The 23867-nt window shown below is 41.6% G+C and overlaps 1 long non-coding RNA gene and 1 other non-coding gene across 2 annotated transcripts; one reads left to right on the top strand and one right to left on the bottom strand.

Annotated features, from left to right (window-relative positions):
• Positions 1-1764: 1764 nt before the first annotated feature.
• LOC101412361 (uncharacterized) lies at positions 1765-23382 on the bottom strand. The gene is made up of 3 exons (XR_187758.2): positions 23033-23382; positions 3788-3903; positions 1765-2372 (listed from the first exon to the last, which is right to left on the bottom strand). It is a non-coding gene; the product is annotated as an uncharacterized lncRNA (long non-coding RNA).
• On the top strand, positions 3641-3747 carry LOC111762910 (U6 spliceosomal RNA). The gene has a single exon (XR_002795906.2). It is a non-coding gene; the product is annotated as a U6 spliceosomal RNA (small nuclear RNA).
• Positions 23383-23867: the final 485 nt, after the last annotated feature.

Raw genomic sequence — 23867 nt, 5'->3', positions numbered from 1 at the left:
AGGTTTGAGTGTTTATTACATTTGTTTCAAAATAACTTTTAATTGTAAGTTTAATTTCTAATAATAACTGTATTTAACATCCAGCTTGCAAAGGTCTAGCTCTCACTAGCCAGCTCTAGCACCATGGGACCTGACCCAGTTTTATTTTGAGGGAGGGGTTTGTGACAAGGAAGGCTTTCCTCAGGAGGTGACACTTAACAAGAAGGATGAAGTGGAATTAGCTCAGGACAGAAGAGGTGGGACAACCATTCCAAGCAGGGGTAAGAGTATGTATAAAGGTCCTGGGATACTTAAGAGAGCGGCACACTTGAGAAACCAAGGCAAGGAAAGTGGGGAAAAATGTGGGGAAATGAGGCTTAAATAGAAAGGCAGGGACCAAATCATGCAGGGCCTTGGAGTTCATGGAAAAGATTTTGGACTTTTTCCTAAGTGCAATGGGAAACTATTGAAGGTGTAAGCAGAGGAAAGATGATGCGATTTATGAATTGAAAATGCCATTCTGCTCTGTGCAGGGATTAAAGGACACAATAGTGGATGCGAGACACCAAAAGCACAAGCAACATGCAGAATTTGTTTGAGGTGATGAGAAAGTCTTAGTAATGGATGGTGGTGATGGTAGCACAACATGGTGAATATAATTAACACACACTAAATTATATATTGGAATGTGGCTAAAAGGGGAAATAATGGGTTGTATATATTTTACTAAAATTTTTAAAAAAATTTAAAAGCACAAGCAACAAAAGAAAAACAGATAAATTGACTTTATAAAAATTTTAAACTTTTGTACATCAAAGGACACTATCAAGAGAGTAAAAAGACAGAATGGAAGAAAATATTTGTAAATCATATATCTGATAAGTGTTTAGTATCCAGAACATATAAAAAGAACTCTTACAAGTCATCAACAAAAAGACAAGTGACTCCATCACAAAAATGGGCTAAGAACTTGGACAGACATTTCCCTGAAGAAGTTATACAAATGGCCAAAAAGTACATGAAAATATGCTCAACATCATTAGTCATTAGGGAAATGCATTACTGAATTTTGTATCTGAATGTGGCTAAAGTGGGAAATTTTATTTTATATATGTTGCACAATAAATTTTAAAAAAATCATCATACGAAAGTACAACACATAGAATGAACCCTAATGTAAACTATGGACTTTATAATATTGGTTCACCAATTGTAATAAATATAACACACTAATGAAAAATGTTAATAATAGGGAAAACTATGTGTGTGTTGGAGGGTACCTGAGAACTTTGTACTTTCTGTGTACTTTTTCTGTAAACCAAAATTTCTCTAAAATAAAGTCTACCAATAAAAAACAAAATCCACCATGACATGCCACTTCTCACCTGCTAGAATGGCTATGAACAAAAAGAAGATAGAAACAATGTTGATTAGAATGTGGAGACACTGGTACCCTCATACCTTTCTGGTGGTAATGTAAAACAGTTGGATGCTGCCTCAATATGTTAAACATAGAATTACCATATGACCCAGCAATTTCACTTCTAGGCATCTACTCATAAGAATTGAAAACAGGTGTTCAAACAAAAACTTGTACTCAACTGTTCATAGAAGCCCAACTTCAATAACAAAAGATGGACACGACCAAAATTTCCATTAACTGATGAATGGATAAGTAATATGTTGTTTATCCATGTACAATGGAATATTATTCAACCATAAAAAGGAATGCAGTTCTGAAACATGTTACAACATTGATGAACCTTGAAGGCATTATGACAAGTAAAAGAAATCAGACACAAAAGGGCACATATGATACGATTCTATTTATATAAAATGTCCAGAATAGGCAAATTCAGAAGACAGAAAGCAGAGTAGTGATTGTCAAGGGCTAGTGGGGGTGGGGATGGGGAGTGATTGCTTAATAGATATGGGAGTCTCTTTTGGGGTGATGAAAATATTCTGGAACTAGATAGTGGTTTTTGGTTTTACAATATTATGAGTGTATTAAGTGCTCCTGAATTATTAAAATAGTAAAGTTTATGTTACGTGCATTTTACCAGAATAAAAGAAATTTGATACAAGGGGTCTGTTAGGAAATATTTGGTTGAAATTATTGTGAAGACTTGGGGATGAGAGGAGTGGGTCAAGGATAACTTCCAAGTTTCTGACAATAGCAATAGTGTGGATGGTGATGCCATTTGCCAAATAGGAAATTCTAAAGGAGAAATGGAAAGATCCTTAGTTCCCTTTGGGACAAGATGAGATGGAGATGCCTGAGAAACATCTCAGCAGAATTTCTTCAAGCAATTGGCTTTTTGGTAGGTTTTCCTCATGCTGGTTTCCAAGCATCTCCAGATGGCTACTGCCCCTCCAGGCTTCCTGTCCAGACTCTAGAAAAGAAGAAGGTATGGAGCAGGGTGAGGGAGCAGGAAAATAAAAATTTCCCAGATACTTTTAGCTTATGTCTCATTGGTCAGGTGACCAGTTGGTCAGGTGAGTATGACATGGCCACCCCTTGCTGCAAGGGAATCTGAGGGAGTAATTTTTGCTGACACATAGCCACTCTTCAACAAAATTGTGCTTTTGTGTATGAGGAAGAAGCTGGAATGGATGTTGGGTAGGCAAATATCAGTGTCTGCCATACTGTATAAATAACGTTATGAACGATTCCTGCAGAATTTGGACAGGAAGGTAGGAAATGAAATCTGAGGGGACATTCAATATCTTCTTGTGATTCAGTGGAGCGGTTTCAATTCCTTTCATCTTTCTTCACGGTTCATTCAGATTTGAAAAAAATTAATCCAAGTACCCTTCTACTTTACAGCATCCCCTGGGAGCCCAGATTTGGAGTTAGTCTTCTTATAAAGAAAAAATGATAGAAAGTAGAAAGCAGTGCCTCTCAGCAGGAATATAATATATATATATATATATATATATATATATATGCAATGCTCTAGGGAAAAAATGACTATGCAAATGAATGCAACGTTCCTAAATTTTGCTTAATGCATAGGATAATAATATCCTGTGGAGTTATCAAGAAGACTTTCAATCATCCATAACTTGTTAAAATATTAGTTTTCTCATTCTGTCAGCTAAAATTTCCATTGTTTGATCTTTGCACTGATGGGCACATTTAAGGAATAAAGCAACTTTTCAGCTCTTCATGAGTAAGCCTAATTTAAAGCAAATTCAGTATTCAGTTATAAAAAAAGACATGCCATTTTTAAAATGTCAACTTAAAAAAACTGTCAACGAACACAAAATGACAATTTTTACACTTCACTTTTAGCATCCGAATACCCTTGGGAACACTGGCATTGAAATGTCTGGGATTGCTATTGCAGGCACACTGAGGTCTACTAGACTAAGGTAGATGTTGACGACTGGATGTAAGTTATACATTTGAGAATTATTTAGGACAAGCAGGGTTGTTTTCCTTTACTTGCCTCCAGAGACCAGTCTTTAATGTTGGTTTTGTGACTCTAGGAGAAAATAACCCTTTCTCTCCTATACTCCAAGGTTCTGCTGCCTCATTTATAAAACGTACACGAGCCCCCCTGGGTAATTCCACTTGTATGCATTAAATTTCACTCTGCATTTTTTCTCTTTGTTGTTTTAAGGAAATAAAATTCAGAAATTAAAAATTTACAAGTCAGTGCTTGCTTTGGCAGCCTGTATACTAAAATTGGAATGATACAGAGAAGATTAGCATGGCCCCTGCAAGAGAATGACACGCAAATTTGTGAAGTGTTCTAGGTTTTAAAAAAAATGTTTTTACAAGGCAGACTGCAGTATGACATACCAGAAAAGGCCTTGCATTGGGAGGCAGAACACAGCAATTCTCGTCCTGGATCTACTAACAGATCTGTTGAAGTTTAGGCAAGTCCCTTCACCTTTCTGGGTTTTCTGTTTCCTCATCTGTAAAAATGAAAACGTTAAAAAGCAGGGGGTGGGAAGTGGATGTGGCCAAGCAATTGGGCTCCTGTCTACCATACGGAAGGTCCAGGGTTCGATTTTCTGTGCCTCCTGGTGAAGGCGAGATGGCTAGAGCAGAGCGCTGGCCCAAGCAGAGAGCACGCGCAGCAAGATGATGCAACCAAAAGAGACACAGGGAAGCGGCTGTGGCTCAATCAGTTGGGCTCCCGTCTGCCATATGGGAGGCCCTGGGTTCATGTCCCGGGGCCTCCTTGTGAAGGCGGGCTCACCCAGCAATGCTGCGGAGTGCTGCTGGCCCACAAGCACTGCAGAGAGCCTACTCAGCAAGGTGACACAACAAAAAGGGAGACAAATAAAAAACACAGAAAAGCATGCAGTGAATGGAACCAGAGCAAAACAACAAGCAAGCCGCAAGGGGGGTGGAAATAAATAAAATAAATACAGACACACAGAAGAATGCACAGCGAATGAACACAGAGAGCAGACAGCATGCAAGACGCAAGGGGGAGGGTGCGATAAAAAAAAAAAGACACAGAGGAGAGACAATAAGAGACGCAGCAGACCAGGAAGCTGAGATGGTGCAAGAGATTGAGCACCTCTCTCCCACTCTGGAAGTTCCTAGGATCAGTACCCGGTGACACCTAAAAAGAAGACAAGCAGACACAGAAGAATGCACAGCAAATGGCCAAGAGAGCAGACAACGGTGGGGTTGGAGGGAGGAATGGTGGAATAAATAAATAAATATATATTTTTAAAAAGCAGGGAGTGGAAGAGAAGGCATTAAATGGCTGAGGTTCCTTGAACCATTAATATTCTGTGATTTTTAATAAAATTTAGTTTATCAATCAGTTATTTTATGTCTCATATTTTAGTGTTGTATCAAAGAAATCTATTTATAACCCAAAGTCACAAAGGTTTCCTGTGCTTCCCACTAGGAATTGTATAGGTCTATGATTCATTTTGAGTTAATTTTTGTATATGGTGTGAGAAATAGATAATATTTCTCTCTTTTTCTGCATACGGTTATTCAATTGTTCCAGCATTATTTGTTGAATAGACTATCCTTCTCCACTCGATTGCTTTTGCACCTTTGTCAAAATCAGATGTCAATGTCTGAATGGGCCAATTTTTGGACTCTCTGTTGTGGGAAACAAAGGCATGTTGTTTCCATGGAAGCAAGTTACTTCCTTGACCACTGAGTCATGTTGTCCCTTATGATTATCGGTGCGGATCACAATCATGGCTGGGAAAGTACACCTACAGGCGGAACAATAACATATAGAACGGAACGACCTGAGTAACAGGATTTATGAGTATAGTTACTGATTTTTATAATAATAGTTCCAATAAAGTTTGTTGGTGTTCATCAATCACTAGTTAATATAGAATGAGGTAAGGGTAATAGGTAACTTGATTTTATGCTGAATGTCACGTATGTTAGGGGTATATATACTAGCCCCTCGACTCAATAAAGTTGTCTGATGAACTTGAGAAATCAATGCTCTCAGATCCCCTGAACCCAATCTTTCTTTGTCTTTCATTCCCAATACCCTCGGGTCACCGGCTCCATCATCTGTTCTTTTCCATTGATCTATTTGTCTAGCTTTGTGTCAATACCATTCGGTCTTGATTAGTGTAGCTTTAAAATAAGTCCTTAAAATTAGATAATGTGAGGAAAGCGGATGTGGCTCAGGCAGTTGGGCCCCTCCTCCCAGCTTTGGTTGTCCCAGCTTTGATTCCCGGTGCCTCCTAAAAAAAATAGACAAGCAGACACAGAGAGCAAAGAGTGAGCACAAATAACAAAGGGAGGGGGAGAAATAAATAAATTAAATTAATCATTTTTAAAAATTAGGTAATGTGAGTCTCATATTTTGTTCTTTATTTTTCAGCGATGATTGTCTATTCTTTGTGCTTTGCGTTACAGTATGAATTTTAAAATCATTTCACCAATTTCTATTTTAAAAAGACTGTGAGATTGTGAATATGTAATTTAGGGAGGAATGGCACTGAAGCAATATTGAGTCTTCAGACCCATGAACACAGCTTTTATCTGTTCATTTATTTTTCTTTTAAATTTTCTCAATAATTTTTTCAGTATATAGATCATGAACATTTTTGTATATTTTATGCTATTATAATTGGTATTGCTTTCTATTTCAATTTCTGATTGTTCATTGCTAGTATATGAAAATACAATTGATTTTTTAATATATTGGGCTGGTATCCTCCAACCTTGCCAAACTCACTTGTTCATTCTAGTAGCTATTTTGTAGATTCTATCGGATTTTCTACGTAGGTGATCACACTGTGTGCAAATAGCCAATTTTACTTCTTTCTTTCCAAACTGTATGCCATTTATTTATTTATTTTCCTAATTGCACTGCCTAGGACTTCTAAGAAAATGTTAAATAGAAGTGAGGAGAGTGAACATCTTTGCCTTGTTCCCTGATCTTAGGAAGGAAAGTATTCTGTCTTTCATCATTATGTATGATGTTAACTGTACATTTTTTTAATAAATGCCTTTTATCAGAGTAAGAGAATTTCCTTCTATTTCTGTTTTGGTGAGAGCTTTGATCATGAATAGATGTTAGATTTTGCTAAGTGCTTTTCTCTATCGACTGAGATGATTATATGATTTTTTTTTTTTAGTTGGTTATTATGTTGAATTACATTGCTAGTTATCTCAAATGTTAAACCAGCCCCACATTCCTGGGATAATCCATGAAGATTCAGTTAGTTCCTAGCATTCTTGCTAGCAGGCATAACATGGAGGTAGGACGTTTCAGACAGATTAATGCAGCAGTTCGTAAGCTGCCAGCCTAACTTCCAGGCCAATGAGGCATCTTCCTTTGGAACTTCTTGGCATCTGAGTTTGTGTCACCAGCACAGCTTCCTAGCACTTAGGTGTTAATTGTACAGAACTATTTTTACATCAACAAGTTAAGTGCTAAGATTGACTTGAGAGGTTTCAGGAAAGAAGGAAAGTAGTTCTTATCTTCACCTAATAAAGATAGACTTTACCCACCTCACAATTTATTCATATAGTAATACTTGTTAAGTGAAGATAATCAGTTATTCTCTCTTCCCTGGATACTCAAATTGGAAGTCTCCATGTGACTTTAAAATTTTTGTTTCATGGAAGCAATCGGATGGGTGCTCAGTAGAATTCACCCCTAGACCAATGCAACTAAGAGGGACTCTCGGGTCTGCAGTGTCTTACGGCTTGTTTGGGTGGCTAACCATGAGCTTTACAACTGAAAAAGGACTGAGAATGGTTTGGCATCAGAGGAGAGGACTGGGAAGTGTATCTGGCTTGGAAGAGGTTTAGGAAGGGAGGTCTAGCTCTGTTGAACATTACTGCTTATATTAGTAAGGATGGGCTAAGTTATGCAGCAATAACAAATAACCACCAAATCTCAGAGACTTAACGAAAGTTATTTCTCTTTTGTACAGAGTTTCTTGTACAAAAGAACTGCTGTGAGTCCAGCAGTTCTTGAGGGCACTTGTGCTTTGTGGGGTCACTGAGTTATCCAGGCTGCTTTAGTCTTTCGGGCCTTCCATCTCAGCATGAGGCCTTCTCCTCAGCTGCCTCAGCTGGGGAAGAAAGAGTTTAGAGAGTCACGCAGGGACTTTTACTGCCTCAGCCTGGAAATGATGGGTGTCACCACATTAGCTAGAACTGGTCACATGGCCCTGTCCAAATGCAAGAAGACTGAGAAGTGCAGCCTTCCGTATATCAGAAGAGGAGAACCAGATAATGGTGAATTGGTGAATATAGTCATGTCTGACACACTACTCATAGCTCATCAGAGTCTCTTAGGGAAGATTTCTGTGCCAGCTTTGCCAGGGTTCAGAACTTCTTTCCAGAGGGGTTCAAGGGCAGCCTTATGATTGAAGAGATAATAGGGACTTTTTTGAAGTTGCATTTGCACAGAAAGAAACAAGTATTTCTATAGATTGTATGTTTATTTGGGGCAACTTTGGGGGATGTTATGGAAGCTATGAATTTGTATAATCCCCCAGCTCTCCCACCTCCTGCTGTCTTGGCACTTACAGTGTCAGAGCCCTTTGAAAGTGCTACAAAGTAATGCAGTGAACCCATGCACATTTGGTAGCAGCCAGATCTCCAAATGAGCAGGACACCAATGGGCTGCCGAGGGTAGGGAGGCTTGGGATAGCGCTGGCAAGCACCCATGAGACACAAGCTCCCCTTGACTTGGTATCTCACTGGGCTAATATGTTGCTCTAATCTCTGTTTCCTACAAATATCAGCAGCTTCCAAACCTTGCACCACAGTAATTTGTCTTCTCAGAAAAGGCAACTGGAAAAACAAAATCAATGGATTAGATTAGATCTGCAGCTCTGGAGCCCATCTCCTCTTAGGAGTGAGGCTGTACATTTGTGTCTGAAAAAGCAGGAGGGTGAGAGGAGGTATGTATGCACTTGTCTCAGTAGGGGTGTGGCTGTTAAGCAGCCAACCCAGTCAGTGAGCTAGGAGAGAGCAGGCAGGAAGACGCGCAATCAAGTGACTCACAGCCCCTCCACACTGAGAGACTCTTACAGGGAGTCAAAGCACACAGAGGAGAGTTTCATCATCTGAAACAGCCACATTGGTGCTTCAGTAGTCGTGTTCTGACTGCCAAATTGGGGCTGTGCCTTGTTTCATCTCAAGGTTCAGGCCTGGACTTTACGGTTGAAGGGGAGAGAGTGGTTGACTGAGACCAGATCCCAAAGAACTTTGTTGGCCAGGAAATGTTGCTCTTAATAATTATTTAAAACAGATTTCTTGTAAGGCTGCCCTTGATAATTATTTTAAACAGAGTTCCCCAGCACAAAATGTTAAGAAATAAGAAGAAAGAGACTCCCCTTGTCATTTCTCCTAGGCCTTATAGCCAGTTAAGAATGACCTCATGATTACAGAAATATAACTTTTTTTTTTAAAGATTTATTTTTATTTATTTCTTTTCCGTTCCCTTCCCCCACCCCATTGTCTGCTCTCTGTGTCCATTCTCTGTGTGTTCTTCTGTGACTGCCTGTATTCTCATCAGGTGGCCCTGGGGATCTGTGTCTCTTTTTGTTGCATCATCTTGCTGCATCAGCTCTCCGTGTGTGTGGCACCACTCCCGGGTGGGCTGTGGTTTCTCACAGGGCAGCTCTCCTTGCACAGGGGCCACTCCTTGCGCGGGGGACACCCTTACGCAGGAGCACCCCTGCGTGGGCCGGCCCTCCTTGCACGCAGCAGCACTGCACGTGGGCCAGCTCACCACACGAGCCAGGAGGCCCTGGTTATCAAACCCTTGGACCTCCTATATGGTAGGGAGATACTGTATCTCTTGAGCCACATCTGCTTCTCAGAAATAGTACTCTGATCATTAAATATTTACTACTTCGCAGAAATAAAATGACAAGAATTACATTGCAAAAATATCCTATTTTCTTGGCTCTCAGATATATTTTTAATTCTGCATTTCTGAAAATATCTGCATATCTGAAATCTGATTGTAGTCTCACAACTGATGTAAAAACAAACAAACAAACAAATACCAGGATATCAAGAACCCTGATTTTTTTATGTGCCTTGAAATTATAATGTAAATGAGATAAGACTCTAAATGTCTGTTAAAGTGAGCCATACACATTTATTATTTCCGTTTTGTATGTGATCTCCCAAGGATTTATATATTTTAGGACACAGACATGTCAATACAACATTAGTACTGAGGCAGCAATTAGTACTAAGACAACCAATCAGAACTACAGGTTTCTTTTGGAGGTTATCTCTCACAGGAAATGGAAAAATTTCTCAAGTCTTCAGAATCTTGCAAGTCTCCTTTATAAAATTCTACCTCCAAGGACAGATTGGTACAGCTTTGTACAAATCTCTGTGTTGCACAGGAAAACCAGCCAAATGTTCTTGAGAGGATTCTCAATCTAAACAATACAATTCTTCTAACTGACTATAGCATAGCTCTTCCTTTCCCAACAGAGCTTCAGAAGAGAGAGAGATATTTCTATCTTCTTCTGAGCCTCTTTCTGTTCATTCTGAGGACTTACTTTTTTTTGTTTGTCTTAAATTTTTACTGTGGTAATGTTTATACAACTCGAGATTCCCCATTCTAACCACTTCCAAGTGTACAATTCAGTCTTCTTCATTAAATTCACAATGTTGTGTTCCCATCACCATCATCCATTACTTAAACTTTTCCATCACCCAAAACAAAAATCCTGTACCCAGGAAGCATTTTTAAAAGCCATGTTCTGGAGTTTCATTAGTTAGTTTTCAAAACCAGAGTCAGGCCTGTAAAGCTCAATTTTACTGGGGGGAAAAAGGAGGAAAAGAATTTTACTCACAGACAATGAAATAAGGAACATTTAGCATTACTCATCCATAGTACTTGCAACCAAAGCACAAAAGCCCCCAAAAGCACAAGAACTGGTTATATAAACATGAGGCAAAGTGCTGTGAAACAAAAGTATTTCAAAAGAATATTTCAGCTGAATGTGAAAAAGATTTAAATGCAAACTTTGATCATGGCACCAAAGGAAAAAAATAGTGAATGAATGTATGTGTGTGTGTGTGTGTGTGTGTATACCTAACACTTAGGGAAAAAATGACTCCATTTAATTTTTTTTTCTCAAAAAATTATGAAACCAATGATGCCTCTTCAATTGATGGAGTCTTGGGTTGAAGGAATATGGTACTTCTGTCATCGAGGTACAAGGTGTTAGCCTACCGGTTTTGGCTCTAAAATTGTGTTGCCAGTTCTCAACTTAGTCAAGGGAAAATAACCACTATTGTGGAGTGATTTATTACACAGTATCTCAATGGAACACACGCTCAGGCACAACCAAAACTTTCAGCAAATGACCACTTTCTCACTTACACAGTACAGAGGGCCAAAAGAGCGGGAAAGAGAGCTCATCATGGCTGGTCTCCCCAGAGGCCACACTGCTGGGAGTAGGTCAGTCGATGGCGGCTGTGCACGCCCCAGTCTGCAGAGGAGAGAGACCCTGCACTGTGTGAGTGTGGGGTATTTATCCACTTCAGGTGGACGGGCCTTGCCATGGACAGTTCCTGCCCTGATAAGCACCTGGGCTGCTTGTTCCTGGTTTCCGGGTCTCAGATCTGGTTGGGCCTTTTCACTAGAACTAACGTCTCCCCCAGGTTGTGGGATGGAAATAGCATAATAGAGGAGGAGGGGGCATAGGCAAGGGCCGGGACGTGGCTGCTCAGGGTATGTCCACGACTTCCCCAGTAAATAGAGCCTGAAGAAATTTTCAGAACAGAGAAATATTTACCCTGAACATTAAGCCAATCATTAATTTTATTAGAATTATCTCAGGGCAAGGCGTGGACTTCAAGTAAACAGTGTTCTAGAATCTTAGAGTCTAAAAGGCCTGTGAAGGATACTCCTTCTAATTCGGGTATCCCCTCTACAACGTCCCTGAGTAGTTTAATAGAGTTTACATAGATAGTAATTATTTGTAAATTTCTTAAAAGAGTATGCCTGGCAAGCTTCATTTCCATTCAGAAATAAATATTGCAGTCCAAGACTTCCGTATCAGTTGGGATAGGCTGGACTGCGAGGCTGAGTTACGGATGCTGGAAGGAGCCCAGAGCACTGCGGGACTTCCGAGGAAGCATGACCCTGCTGATACCTGAACTGTAGATGTCTGGCCTCCAAAACTGTGAGACAATAAATTCCTGTTGTACAATCGAGTCAATATTTGGTACTTGCTACAACAGCTCCATCAAAATAAGAAAAGCAGGGAATCAAAAAAAGATACTTGCATGTTGGTGATATTTACCTTAAATGTTTCCCTTCTAACTGTCAAAACATGTTCATTCCCTACTTTCTTTTGGTATAAGGCTGCTAATTAGAGTCTTGCATTCTTTAAGTGGATATAATTAAGTTAAAGAATATATACACTTCTATGTAATCCTGTAAATTTTTATAATCCCCCCAATCTCTTAATTGTCTCATCCACACCTAATTCTGCAGCATATTTTTAATGATTTGCCTTTTTTCAGTTTTTCCTAAACATTTAGCCTAGCTTTCATAGAAACAACTCCCTTTCACACTGACATTTTCCCCATTTAAGTGATATTCCTAAAATGGATATTAAAATGTGACTTTTCCTTTGTCTCATTTTTGCCTCAGGCCCCAAACCTGAGCACACCCACACATTCTAAAGAAAAGACCCAGATCATCCTTGTAGGACTTGCTACAGGGGTGGGCAAAAATGTCCACCATTCCTTAGGTCATCACCAACTTTCAGGTTGCTTTAGAAAAAGGAAGAGCAATTGAAGAAGATTGAAAGAAAGAATTTCTTTGAAGTTGGACTCTGTGAGATCTTCAAGTGAACCGCCTTCAAGAGCCTGATGAAGGACCCTGGAGTCAGAGATCCCCGAGGCTAGAGGCTGGACTTGTGCCTAAAAAAAGTTTAAAGGCAAGAACGTGCTCCTGACTGCAGAGGAAAAAGACAGTGCTACAGTGAGAACTGCCTTCCAACCTACCGCCTGGAATGCAGATGTGATAGCTGATGCTCTGGCCTCCATCTTGGGCCTTGAAAGATTTGAAAGTTGAGGGCAAATGTTATAGAATCTGCCTGAGAGAACATTCAACAGCAGGGAGGAAAATTCAACATAGCACATTTGAAAGCCATTGATGAGAAAGAATAAAGTTGGTGTTTTTCCATTTTCATACCACCAAAACGTCTTATTCAATACATTGGATGCATATTTAATGAAAGTACATCATCTTAGCACTTAGTTGGAACAGGCACAAAAGGCTTTGGAAAATAGACCCAACTGACTCCAGAGAAGCACAAATATAAATTAGTAGGACTAGAAGAGTTTATGTGTTATAGAGAGCACCAAGGACATTCATCAACGTTTTACAGAAACATTAGAGAGCATCTGGTGAGTGGCTTAAGTGGAGGTCTTTGAATTTTACCATTCCATCTTTTGAACACCCACCTTTGTAAGAATGAAGTCCACTTAACAGTAATACAATTTTTAAAAAAAGTTAAACATGTAAGTAATGGTACATCAATACAATGAAATACTAGCCCTTCAGAAAGGACTTAAGAGATCATCTAAATTACTAAAGTTGGGAAATAAGGACGTAACTCTCTCACATATCCCCTTCTTTTGGATATTTAAAATTTTCCATAGTAGAAACATTTTAAAAATTTATTTATTGCAGTAGTTATTAACTCCTCTAGGGTCACTAACTCCTTCAAAAATTTGATGAAAGTTGTGGGTCCTCTCTGTGAAATATTTAGATGGGCCTATTCACAACAATCTTGCATACAATTTCAAAGTACTCATGGAATCCTTGAAGATCATCCATAGATCCCGTAAGAATCCTTGGTTTTCATCCACCCTCTTCCGCTTACAAAAGGAAACTAAATTCCAGTAAGATGAGGTGATTTTTCAAAGGTGAGAGAAGGAGCGAGTGGCCCCGAGCTGCCACCTGCCTCTTCCACACAGTACACCCACACCCTCCTCTTAAATCAGGAGGGAAGGGCCCTTTCCAGAACGGATCTCAGCAGATGGAGGACCCGCTAAAGGAACTGCCCAGCGTTTATCTGTCTGCCCTTCCTAACTCCCTAATATCTGTAATGAAGCCTCCCCACACCCAGTCACCCTGTTGTGAAACGCTGGCGCCCTCTTTTTTACTCCTTTCACTCCCTCACTCTTCACAGACAACCAGTTCAAATCCCGCTCCTCCCACTCTACGTTGTCCTCACCTTTGACCCTCCTTGCCTTTCTTCCCATCATCCCTCATAACGGGGCACCTGCCCTGTGGCAACCACCTCCTAACCAGCCTCTCAGGCCTCAGCCAGTCCAAGCACAATCATTGCCTTAATCCCCCAAGGAACACTTCACATCAGAAAAAACACCCTGCTCAAAAAACTGGCTGTGGCCCTTTTCCAAAATGAGGCCACTGAAGCCCAGAGAAATGACCTGTCTAAGCACAGCTAGTAAATGGAACCCTGGACTCCTGGAGCTCTGAAACCCAGGCCTTTTGGTTTCAAATTCAGTACCCTTAAAGGGTAGACTCTGGATGGGCTGCATCAGAATCAACTGGGGAGTTTGGTGAAGATGCATATTCTTGGGACCCTTCCCCAGATGACTAAGTCAGAATCTCCACGGGATCTGTATTTTCAACAAGCTGCAAAGATAACTCTAAGGATCAAAGTTTGGAAACTGCTTCTCTCTACAGCCCTACTAATAGGTTCTTCTCAATTTACTGGTTATATAAAGAGGCTTGGCTTAGACATTACCAGTACTTTGATTTACTTGTATATATTGTTTCACAAAATAAATTCAGGTTGTTTGCATTATGGCTGCCAATTCTGAAGACCATAATCTGACACCAGTGGCTGGTGTTTCTTTGTTTGAAAGGTTGGTGACACTGACTATTGTATTAGTCAGGGTTCTCTAGGGAAACAGAATCAGCAAGGGATATCCGTTGATAGTAAGAGATTTATCAGAGTCTCTCAGGCAGCCGTGGAGATGCACAAGTCCAGGTTCCACAGGTAGGCTGCAACCAGGGGCTCCAATAAAAGTCCGATGAAGGTTCTTGATGAGTTCCGGGAGATGTTGGCTGTCCAAAGACGAGCTGGGAAATTCTCTCTCAATGCTGGAATCACTTTCCCTTTTAAGAGATTGAACCGGTGGCGGACTTGGCCCAGTGGTTAGGGTGTCCTTCCGTCTACCACATGGGAGGTCCGCGGTTCAAGCCCTGGGCCTCCTTGACCCATGTGGAGCTGGCCCATGCGCAGTGCTGATGCGCGCAAGGAGTGCCGAGCCACGCAGAGGTGTCCCCGTGTAAGGGAGCCCCACGTGCAAGGAGTGCGCCCCGTAAGGAGAGCCGCCCAGTGAGAAAGAAAGTGCAGCCTGCCCAGGAATGGTGCTGCCCACACGGAGAGCTGACACAACAAGATGACACAACAAAAAGAAACATAGATTCCTGTGCGGCTGACAACAACAGAAGCGGACAAATAAGACGCAGCAAATAGACACAGAGAACAGACAACTGGGGTCGGGGGGAGGGGAAGGGGAGAGAAATAAATAAATAAATAAATCTTTAAAAAAAAGAGAGAGAGATTGACCTGATTGGGTTAATGTCACTCATTGCTGATGGCAATCTCCCTGATTGATGTAATTATATAACCAGCTATCTATGATTTACCACTGCAGTAAAGTCAATGGTGACTAAAGTCCATAAATGCCCTTGTATTTCAGTTAGCCCAGTGCTTGCTTGACCAAACAACTGGGCACAATTACCTAGCCGAGTTGACACAATAGCCTAACCATCGCAACTATGATTGCATGATAATATTCTATCTTCTTTCAATTATACTTAGCAAGAAAATAAAGCTATGACTAATGTTTCATCATACCTCTGCAGAGCTGCTGAATCCACATCTGAATCACAAGCTTCGTCACTACAACTTCCCGTGAATCAGTGCGTACATCCCTGAATCTCTTTTGGATGAGGTTTTCATATGCTAGAGTCATCTCTCTCTTCTTTCTGCAATGTTCAAACCATTGCTGGCCCCTACATACTGAAATCAAGCTTGAAGTGCACACATCCATCCTATGCATATATCTACTGACCATGAATTTCAGACTTAAAAAATTCAAGGTTTCAGGGGAGGCTCAAGGGTCTCAGGAAGGCTAAGATATGAAGAGTGGGGGCAAACTCAGAGAATGGAAATAAGCTAAAAAGGACACATGCCGACAGTCTGCAGCTCTCTGGGTGAGAACAAAGGCCCCCAGAGATGTTTGGTACATTGTAGGCTCTCCCTGCAGGCTGGTTGATCCCACTGAACTCAACCACCAGTTTTTTCAGATAAAATCTCTAGATTTCCTGGGCATTCAACAATCAGTGGAATGGGTGTTGCTCCATGGTTGAGTGCCTGCTTTGCATGCACGAGGTCCTGGGTTCAATCCTTGGCACCTCCTTTAAAAGAAAAGTCAACTGTTCAGGGCGTTCTTTAGGGTGATGGAGATATTCTATATTTTCACTGAGGTGGTGGTTACATGACCACTTACATTTGTTAAAATTCAATTAAGGGAAACGGACTTGGCCCAGTGGTTAAGGCGTCCGCCTACCACATGGGAGGTCTGCAGTTCAAACCCTGGGCCTTCTTGACCCGTGTGGAGCTGGCCCATGCACAGTGCTGATGTGTGAAAGGAGTGCCGTGCCACGCAGTGCCACGCAGGGGTGTCCCCCGCGTAGGGGAGCCCCACGCGCAAGGAGTGCACCCGTAAGGAGAGCCACCCAGTGTGAAAGAAAGTGCAGCCTGCCCAGGAATGGTGCTGCACACATAGAGAGCTGATGCAACAAGACGAGGCAACAAAAAGAAACACAGATTCCCATGCCGCTGACAACAGAAGCAGACAAAGAAGAACATGCAGCAAATAGATGCAGAGAACAGAAAACTGGAGTGGGGGGGAGTGAAGGGGGAGAAATAAATAAATAAATAAAATCTTAAAAAAAAAATTTCAATTAAAAATAGTGAATTTTATTATGTATAAATTATAATTTGATATACCTGGCTTTAAAGTAATACATTAAACATAATTTGATTGCCTATAAGTTGAAAAAAACGTAAATGGGAAATAAAGAAGATTGAGTTTAAAAAACACCAAGAAATACATACAGTGATGCTTATTGCAACATTGGTTGTTATTGCAAAGAATTTGAAAAGATGTAAATGCCCATTATATTATGGTACAGCCATATAATGGAACACTAGTCAATCCTCAATAGGAGTGAGGTAGCTCTATGTACACTGACATAATAAGATCTATGAGATATATTATCATGTGCCCAAAGCTAATTTCAGCAAACTAAGATCAAAGTTTTGTGAACAAAATATTAGCATTTATATTACATATGAACATAAGGCAAAATATGGAAGAATATATCAAATATTAATAATGATTATTTCAGGGAGTGTACAGTGTATATTTCTGTACCATTTGACCTTTTTAAACAAACCCATATTCCCTTAAAAACTGTAAAAGCAATTTTTAAAGCTTCAGCTGAAAGATTGGAGTTGACCTCTTCGTGGATCTGGCATTTCATGACATCAAAAATCTGCCCAAGAACGGCGCTGCACACATGGAGAGCTGACACAGCAAGATGACGCAATGAAAAGAAACACAGATTCCCTGTGCCGCTGATAAGGATAGAAGCAGTCACAGAAGAACACACAGCGAATGGACACAGAGAGCAGACAACTGGGGGGAGGGGGGAAGAGGAGAGAAATAAATAAAAAATAAATCTTTTTAAAAAACCCTGAGCTGAGGGAAGCAAATGTAGCTCAAGGGGTTGAGTCCTGCTTCCCATACATGAGGTCCAGGTTTCAATCCCCAGTACCTCCCAAAAACAAAAACAAGCAAACAAATGAAAAAACCAACTTGGGGAAGCTGGTGTGGCTCAGTGGTTGAGCGCCAGCTTCCCACATACGAGGTCTGGGGTTCAATCCCTGACTCTGGTATCTAAAAAATAAAATAAAAAAACCTGAGCTGAAAGAAATCTTAAAAGTCATCCAATTTGTTGTTTTCCAAGTGCTAGTTTGTATTATAATTGCTTCAGAAGCACCTGCGAAACTTTTTTAAAAATCAAATTTCTGGGTGCATTTCCCAGAGATTCTGATTCAGAATTTCTGGGATAAGGCCAAGGAGCCTATATATGTTTAAACAGTTTCCAGGTTACTCTGCAATAACCTTCCTTGAGGAGCACTGATATAATTCCCTTCAGCGAGGAGATGTTCCATATACCCATGTGAACCTTCTAGAGAGCAGATTCCATGTTCCATTGCTCAGACGCATGTGGGACCCTCCTGCCCCTGAAAGATCTAAGTAAGATCAGTTCAGATCCTCACAATGTCACAGCATGTTGACGTTCAAGTCTTCTCCAAGACATTTGCAAATTTCAAAGAGGGGCAGGAGGCTCTCGGCTCTGCTGCCTGCACATGCCACCTCAGTCTTGTACCTCCTCTACCTACTCCTGAAATTCAGCTGCTTCTTTGGCTTCTAGACTTTAAAAAATAATAATAATAAAATAAAATAAAAAGCATTTTTAACTCTTTCACTACCACTTTCCCCTCCCAGCCTCTGCTCTAGCCATGTGGCTTTCCTATTCCCCACAAAAGCTTTCTCCTATATTCCCAAGGCTTGTTCCCTCACCTCCTTCAGTTTCTTGCTCAATGTCGTTTCCTCAGAAGGGTCTTTGCTGACCACCCAATCACGCGATTGCTTTCATTGGCTTTGTTTTCCTTCATGGCACTTACCATGAGCTGACATTTTGTACATTTATTTGTGTGTTGGGCATTGTCCATCTCCCCACTGGAGGGTACATACCTTAACAGTTGACATTTTGTATGCTTTATCCACTGCCCTGTCCCCAGTGGCTATGACAGTTCCCACCACAGAGTCAATATTAAAAAAGATGTACTGACAGAGGAAGAAAGGAGGGAGTTGTTTCTGTTCTCTCAAATCCTTTCCGTCCACCCCAGGTCTGCCTCTCTGGCTTTTCTAGCTCCCCACTTCTTGCTGGCTTCTCTCTTTTCTGCTCACTCTTTTCCTCTCAGGAACACAACAAATTCTTTTCCTTGTCCCTTGCATACATGCTTCCCTCACCTCCTCTAATCCTTTTATAGTTTGACAATATTCCCACCTCAGTAATCTCTCCAACATACAAGACACTTATCCAAGCATTTTCTTCAATCATTGACAGTTTTCTCCATAAGAGAAATTCTGTGCCGGAGATAAAGAAATAATGTTTGTATTAATAAAAAATCCCCTTCTCCTAACTGCCATTCAGTGCCCTTAGTTAGACCCTCAGGAACAGAAGAGAAATTGTCTGTGGTCTCTTTCAAACAGAAGTTTCTGGTTATCTGGTTCTTCATGCAACATGGTTTCTAGAACTTTTCTTCATCCTCTGGATACTCTTTACCTAGAAACTCTCCACCTTTCAGTGCCCTCCTTAGAGTGCCACACAAACACACACACACTGCTGAATACACTACAGATGTGGCTTAGCCCATTCAGAGAACAGTAAGGTTCTTACTTTCTACAAGGTGGCTATGATATTCCTATTAACACATTAACTGGTTTGGAGACAAAACTTTGTCACTTTTTTCCCTCCCCTGGGTTCCAGATTGTTGGAATTTTATCAACATGCATAATTTTGCCAGGGATTAAACCATGGGTCAGGTAAAGGTGTGGAGTCAATTCTTATATTTTCCTCAGATTACCATAGCCCCAATTCATCATCAGTTCCCAGATATGGCCCTCTGGGAAATTCACGTTTATTTTCCAGAGCCAGCAGTTATCCAGTCCTTTAGAGATATGTAGTATTTTTAGAGGAATCTAAAAAAAAAAAAAAAAAAAAAAAAATCCTCTGGGTGATTAAAGTTTCCAAATGAAACTTCTAAGCAGACACATTGTGTGCTAGCAGTTGTTTTCAATGATTTAACCTGGAAATATACAATTCTTCCAAAGTCAGAATCAGGCTCCCTTCTCCATTTCTTCCTTGAGGTAAGTTTGAGATGCCTAACATGACATTAACTTTGTTTAGGATCTAGATTGTAGTCAAGTAGTAATGGCTCATCTGAATGGACATCTGATGAATGGAAGGCTGTTTGGAGCAAGAAAAAAGATTGAATTCATATATCTTTCTGGAACATGGCCATTTGAAGTCAAACTGGCGTGGCTATTGGCTCAAACCTTCCCTCCTGCTCACTCAAACCTGGCCAGGGTTGACTGATCCAGGAGTGGAAAACACTGACCCAAACTTGCCCGGTCAGAGATCATTTGGATGGAATACACAGAGGCAGGCGGGGTTGAGGTAACTAAGGCAGCTTAAGGTAACTTTAATATGCAGTGTAAATGCCCTCCCTTTGTTCTGCCCTTTCTACAAGTCATAATCCTTCCCATAACCCATTTTTATGTTGGACAGAGTAGAGCCATCATCTGTGTTAAATTGGACCGGAGTCTCCAGTGGATTGTCATAAGGATCTATCAGTAACCCTGTGTGCCTTGTCAGTTTGGTCAGGGCCTTGGACCAAATATTAATGTGCCCGTGCTTCTCATAGGAATCTCGTTAACCTGAGGGTTCCGAGTCCACTGGTCTGGGGTAGGACCTGAGTCTAACAGACTTCTAGGTGATGTCTTCACTGCTGCTCTATAGGCTACACTTTGAGTAGTGAGGCCTTGTGCTTATCAAACCTGCAGATGCTAAAAAGCTTAGATGAAAAGCAAATATGGGAGGACTGAATCTAGACATTTACACTGCATATTAAAGTTACTGTAGAATAATTAATACATACTAGGCGCTGGACCATGTACTTCTATATGCTCAAGGAGTCATCCCAATAGCACATGAGATGGATATTCTTACAGCCATTTTAGAAATTAGTCAAGTAAGGCTCAGTGCACGCCCCAGGTCATGTACCTGGAGGCACTTGCCAGCGCTGCATGGCTGCATGCCCTGCCCATGCTCCAGGCATGGGGAAAGCCCTTCTGCCTTGGGCAGAGGTTGGATGAGTTGACCTCCAGCCTCCGGCCTCCTTCCCACCAACAGGAGCCTAGCTTTTCTAAACCAAATCCTCTGTTTCTTCTTCCTTCTGATGCCAAGATGGGGGAAATGGACCTAGAGAGAAACGTGGGGTGAGAGGGAGAAAGAGGCGTTCTGGAGGTCCTCCACACAGACGTTGCTCCTCAAGCAAGGCTTCTGGGAACTCTGGCCGATTCTTCCAGGATTAGGAGCCAACTTCCCCACTTTCTCCCAAGCTCTGCCTGAATGACAGATCCTTCACGTGAGCAGGGGGTGAAATGGCAGCTTTCACCTGGGGCAAGCCTCTCTGGGCTCCAGCTGGGATTGGGCTTTCCACCCACCTTGTGGAAATGCAGATCTGAATACCGTTCAGTCAATGAACGGAGAAGCCTCTGTCAAGGATGATTTGGGTTTCTCTTTTTTAGAGTTAGAGGGATCCTCTAGAAGACCTCTAGATGACATCTCTGCTTGGATTCTGAGAAAAAGTGTCAGCTTTGCAGAAAGTACTTTTATGAGGCTCAATTCTCTGTCCTTCTAAGGTCCTGTGTGCTCTGAGAGACAGCAAATGCACACATCAGGAAGTATTCCTTTGGGGTAATTAGAAAGGCAGAAAAAGATAATAAGTTAAAAGAAATAATGAAAAAAGATACAAAATATAAAATTTAAAAAAAGAAAGGCAGCCTTCAATAAATATCCTCCCTCCCAAAAAACTTTCAGAGAAGTGAGTTTTCTTAGATGTCATTGGAATTGGTATCTGAAACTTAAGGAAGCTATATCTAATGAGGCATATTTTTACAGTAACTTTATTATTAACAAAGTATAGTGACTAATATTTAAGGAACAAGAGAATAAATGAGTTATCATAACTGTTATTCTTCTGTGCTTGTGGAATGCCAGCAGGGCACTTTGTGCCAGAAAACTATGTATAATCATGTCTCAAGCAGAGAATTTTACAGCCAAGATAAGGCAGAAACGGCAGAAACAGCAGATACAATCTGCGGAATTCTGTTAATTTATTACACTGTAATTACTCCCGATGGACTGATTTTATTTTCTTTATATTGTTTTAGTTTTTGTTTTGATGGACTGATTTGTTTGCAAAGAAGTGTGGGTAAACTCTGTCCTGAACACATTCTGTGATGACCATCTCTGCCTTGTGATCAGTAATCTTCCTGGAATTGCCATTGCCCTACAGGCCAAAGGAAGTGAGAAGTGGCCAGGGTCTTGTTCTCTCTCTTCGCCACATCAGCTGCCTCCACAACTTCTAGGGAGGCTGAAGCCGCGGGCAGCTGCCTCCTTGGCATCCGTGTGACAGACAGGCACAGGTGGCAGCTGCAGGGCCTCTGCTGCCCCTGGGCCCACGGACTGTTCAAGAATGGAGTCCAAAGTTGGTGGTTCGGAGGCCTCTCACTGCCCTCAAGATAACGACGGAGTCCTTCGCGTGGCCTCCAAAGCCCGGCTGTGATGGGCTGCTCCACACGCCTGCTCCAGCCGCGGGTCCGCTGTCAGCCCCAGGTGGGCCCCGCTCCCTTCCCAACTCAGGGTCTCTTCCCAAGCTGTTCTCCTCCCCTCTCCTTGGCCCGTGGTTAAGTCTCACCTTCCTTTAGATATCACCTTGTTTGTCACTGACTCAGGGAAGTCCTTCCTGATCTCCCTAAGCAGGGCAATTTGTCTCATTACACATTCTCACTCATCTTGTTCCTCTGCATTCTGGCTCTTGGTGCAGCTGCAATTAAACCAGTACAGGTCATTACTCCACCCTCGAAACCACCCCAGAAGAGCAGGTTTTGCTCTCTACTGTGTCCCCAGGGTTTTGGTCAGAATGTGGCATAGTATAGGGACTCAATGACAAATATTTGTTGAATGAATGATTGAAAGAATGAATGGCAGGCAAGAGAAGGTGGTGACCTCAGGGTCGTTCCCAGAACAAGGCTGGGCATGATCATCAGGAGTTCCAAACTCCTGTGCTTTTGCCCTCATCTCAGTCCTGTGCACACACACCAACTATGGAGTTGGTGATAGGAAAGGGCACCGCATTTCAAACCAGTGTCCCTTGCTGACTGTACAACCTTGGGCAAGTTACTTCTATTTCCTCAGTTTTTTCATCTGTAAATGGGGTTAAAGATGATCATTCACCCTACCTCCTGTGAGATGGCATGCTGTAATGTAGAAACATGTCTGACTTATAGTAAGTGTTCAATAAATGTTAGCTGATGCTATATATTACAAGAAAGATCCCGAATCCCCAAAACCCTTTTTTTGACCTGGATCACTATAAATTATATATATACATGGAACTTAACTAGCAGCGTGATGCTTTTTTAGCATGACCTGAAGTCTTATTGTAAGGCTGTTTGGGGTATCAATCATACTTTGGGAATTAAGTAAGTAAGAGAAGTAAGGTGGAAGAAAGAAAAGAATTTAGACAGTAACACGAAAAGGACATTTGAACTTTGGTTAAAAAGTGAAGAAGGTAAGTTAACAACATCTCCAAGATAGACTCCCAGGAGAAAAACACAGCATACCTAGGATGAAGAAGCAGTTGTGAGATGACCCCTGCTGAAAGTCCTTCTAAATCTTCCGGCTCCTCGTGTCAGCTACGGTCCATTTCCCTGAAGCCCTCGGCCTGTGAGGAAGCCGGAATCAGGCCACCTCCCTGCCATCTGATGGATTTGTCTCTAAGGGGGCCTTGCTCGGCAGTGAAGGGCACTCCCAGACGGATGGTCAGTCGGCTGGAGAGCCAGGCTGGGCTGTCGGAGCAATCCCTGAATTCTTCTTTAATCTCCATGTGGACGGGTTCCCAGCCTGAGGTTCCCTAGCTGTGAGTGCCAGCCGCTCACTGGAGGGTCCAGTGGCAGCTCCCTGGGATCTCACCTTGTCCTGGCTGATGAGTGGGCTGCTGAGGGACAGATGTCCTGAGCCCCCTGGAATGGCTCCATCCTTGGACCTAAATGATTGGTTGGGTTACTAGTTTTTTTACTGTCAGTTAGGGGGAGGGGGCTATACTGAACACAGCCGGTGACAGAAATAGAAGTTATTTATTCTAGTGAGCAGGCAGGATTCCAGCCCCATATTTGTGTGAGCATAAACAGGACTGGCATGATATTCCGAGGTGCTAGAACGAAAAAAATAACCAAATAGGGCTAATTATGGAGATAGCTGCCTTAAGCTCAAAATGCTGACTTGCCTCAAAATAGGTCCCCATTTTAGTTCAGGCTAAAATTAAAATATTTCAAAGAAGAAGAGTATTTCATAATAATTGCTCACATTTATTGAGCAGCTCCATTTACATGGATATTCTCACAAAATCCTCACAACAAACCTATGACCATAATCATTTTATGGATGAGGGGATGCAGG

This window comes from Dasypus novemcinctus, chromosome 2 (genome assembly GCF_030445035.2).
Source record: "Dasypus novemcinctus isolate mDasNov1 chromosome 2, mDasNov1.1.hap2, whole genome shotgun sequence".
Lineage (NCBI taxonomy): Eukaryota > Metazoa > Chordata > Mammalia > Cingulata > Dasypodidae > Dasypus > Dasypus novemcinctus.
Note: the sequence above shows the minus strand (reverse complement) of the source record. Positions and strands in the feature narration are given on the sequence as shown.